Below are 3,165 nucleotides of genomic sequence, written 5' to 3' on the forward strand. Positions count from 1 at the left end.
TATCTTAAAATAAAAATTCTAAATGAGGAATTTTTTGTAAGTTAATATCTCTATAAATTAATAAAATTTTAAAGTTCCAACATTGAAAATTTATAGAGGTTCTACTGTATATGTATTCAACTATTTAAACCTAAATGCGTCCATATATATTTTTTGAAAAAAAAATGCGTTCATATATTGTAGTTAAATTATATAATTTATGTAATTTATTTACATGTAATATAGAGGAAATCATTTTGGTTATATGTTCATTTGAAGTTATTTATGTATTAAAGTATTAAGTAGTTAGATTAAGTTATCAAATTATCGTTAAATTGATGATCTAAAAGAATATTTAGGGTATATGGTTAATTATTTAGGATTTTGTTTCAGTCTAACCAACCGGTTCATATAATTAAAACATATGTGTAAATCAAGAACATATAGACTTGAAAAAAGTTATGATTTATGTATGTACATTACAGATCTACAACGTTATGTATTTTGCATAATAAACAAAAGTTAATCGGCATCTTAACACGGATCGAATCCTACTGTAAATTAAAATAAAATAAAATTTGTATGATGCTACTTGAGTCTTGAATGTTATATAAATATGTGATTTAAAACAGAAAAATTTATGAAAAGAAAAAAATATGAAATAGTGTGGAAATGTATATAGTTTTCATGTAATAAAATATCAGTGGTAAATTAATGTCTTAAAGGAAAAATATAATTTCAAATATTTGTTGAAAATTTTATAGTATTAGGCTAATAGCGTAAGATTTTCGATAACAAATATGTATGTGTATTAATAAATAAATAAAAAGTTAACATAATCGTAAAACAATGAATTAATGATGCCACATAAATAACCTTCCCATTCATTGTACTTTGGACCGTGGCCAAGTTTATTTGACAAAATAATAAGCACACCATTAAAAAAGTACAAAATCAAACAATCCCAAACTTAAACAATCTTTGATTCTACTAAGAAATGTCTGCACGATCAAGCATATCAATCAAAGTCATTTTCCTTGGAAATCTAGGAGGAAGCCTCAAGATCATAGCATCATCAATCTCAATCGGAAGATGAGTGGCAACGATCACAATGCCTCCTTTTTTCCTATGTTCAGCAATGATATACTCAAGCAATCTAACTCCTTCATCATCGAAAGCAACTGATGGTTCGTCCAAAAGCCAAATTGGTCTATCAATAGCGAGCAGCCTCGCAAGTTGCAACCTTTTCCTTTGACCCATCGACAACATTCTCGACTTTTCTTTCACAAGTCTCCCTAAACCCATGAGCTCCAAAGTGAGGTGAGCTTTGCCGATCTTGTTTCGAGAAGCTCAAACCATTTGACATTGTCTAGCACCGTGAATCTTTCTTTGGTGGCGTTCTTTAACGAGATCCAATTGAGTTGTAGTTTGTATTGTTGGAAGGTTCCGGATTTCGTGATGTCGGGACCGTTCCAAAGGATTTCTCCAGCAGACGGTTTTGAGAATCCAGCTAACATTCTCAAGAATGTTGATTTGCCTGATCCATTGGTTCCAGTTAAGACAAGTGCACCACTATCGTGTGAAGATACATTCACGTGTCTTAGAATCTGTTGCGCGTTTCTCATACAAGAGACGTTTCGAAGAAGAAGCCGAGGGATTTGAGGCTTCCCTAGAGAAATTTTGGGACAAGATCTGAAGAAGCAAAACAACCATGAGTAAATAGTGAATCCAAGAAAAAAAGTCTTATGAATTGTGTAGGTTAAGTTCAGAAACAGGATCGATCAAACTAACATGGAGGCTGCAGTGATAAATCTGTTTGAACGGAATTCAGTCGACTAGAGTGAAAGAAGTCATAAATGGAATGACTAAAGACGTTTTATTAGAGTCGAACTGAAGGGTTACAAGAGTGACAGGAAAGTGAGAGAGCAACAAGATCAAAGAGATCGCCTAAAACCCTAGATCTAGCCGCTTAGTATGTAAAATCACCAAAAGTCCTCTTTCTTGTTGCTTCATCTCCCCCTTTTATAGGTCTTCTGTCCTTGATGTCCTAATTTCGTACCTCTTTGGGCCTTGATGCGAGAGGCCGAGTATGCGGGCCTTGACAAAGTTCCCTCCAAGCCGGGTACTTTCGGTCGGCTTACTCGACCGGCTAAAAGTACTCTAAGGTCGAGCTGACGTGTTTAGCCGCCGAAGCGACCAAACTAATCCAACTTGCTGGATTAGGGCCTGTTATTCGATGGGTCTTGTGGAGGGATGTAATCCATCTCCTACAATAAGCCCCCCCCCAGTTCACTTGTGAGCGACGCGGCGGTCTCAGTGAATTTGGGGGTCAGGTTTATTCGGATAGCAGGCTCTAATGCAAGGGATAACCCTTCCCGTTTAGTCGTCGGTATGTGCTTTTAGTCGCCTGATGTTCTGTAGGTGTCTCTGGTCGCTCAGAGTAGCGCTTGTCTTGACTCGCTTACTTGCATATCTGCTTTTATGATGGGATACAGTTTACTCGGGTGATAGATCATTTCGGATAAAACGACGGGGATCGGTTTTGCTGGTTAACCGGGGGCCAGTTCAAATCGAGACCAGGAATTGATTCCGGTCTGACAACCTGATTGAAAACCGGTTCAAGTGAGAAACTGAACCGTCGCGAGTAAGTTTCTGGGCATTTAGGCGGTCTTTTGAGGCCCATTTAGGCCTTTCGGCATTTAAGCGGCCTTTTGAGGCCCATTTAAGTCTTTGTAGACCTAATGATTGTGCTCGGAAAACGTGCCTTCGTTTTTGCTATAAATAGGTTTTTCTCCTTTGCTTTCGTCATTCTTCTCTGCAGATTCAGGTATCCCGTTTTCTCTCCCTTCTCTCTACTTTTACTTTCTCTCTCTAGATAGGTTTTTCTTCGTATAGACTTGTTGGTATCGTTCGGCGGTTGTAGTCGTCCCCTGAATTAAGGAACATGCCTCCGAGAAGTCGATTGTCGTGAGAAGAAAAAGGGAAGGACATTGCAGATTCTCCGAGTCCGACCAGAGATACGTCAGCGACCGGTAGTCCATTGGACGATTTCGACTTGATTCATCGCGATGCTCTTCGGGACACGGAAAACATGACTCTATCTCAGCGTCTTTTAGTCGCTGATGCTCATAGGATGATTTGTGATGAAGGCGCGGATCGTGTTGAAGTCGGGAGCAGTGATGTGAG

The 3,165-nt window shown here is 38.2% G+C and overlaps 1 pseudogene; it reads right to left on the reverse strand.

Moving 5' to 3' along the window:
- Positions 1–851: 851 nt before the first annotated feature.
- Positions 852–3,165, reverse strand: part of LOC106334439 — an 18,813-nt pseudogene continuing 16,499 nt past the window's right edge.

Source organism: Brassica oleracea, chromosome C1, assembly GCF_000695525.1.
Source record: "Brassica oleracea var. oleracea cultivar TO1000 chromosome C1, BOL, whole genome shotgun sequence".
Lineage (NCBI taxonomy): Eukaryota > Viridiplantae > Streptophyta > Magnoliopsida > Brassicales > Brassicaceae > Brassica > Brassica oleracea.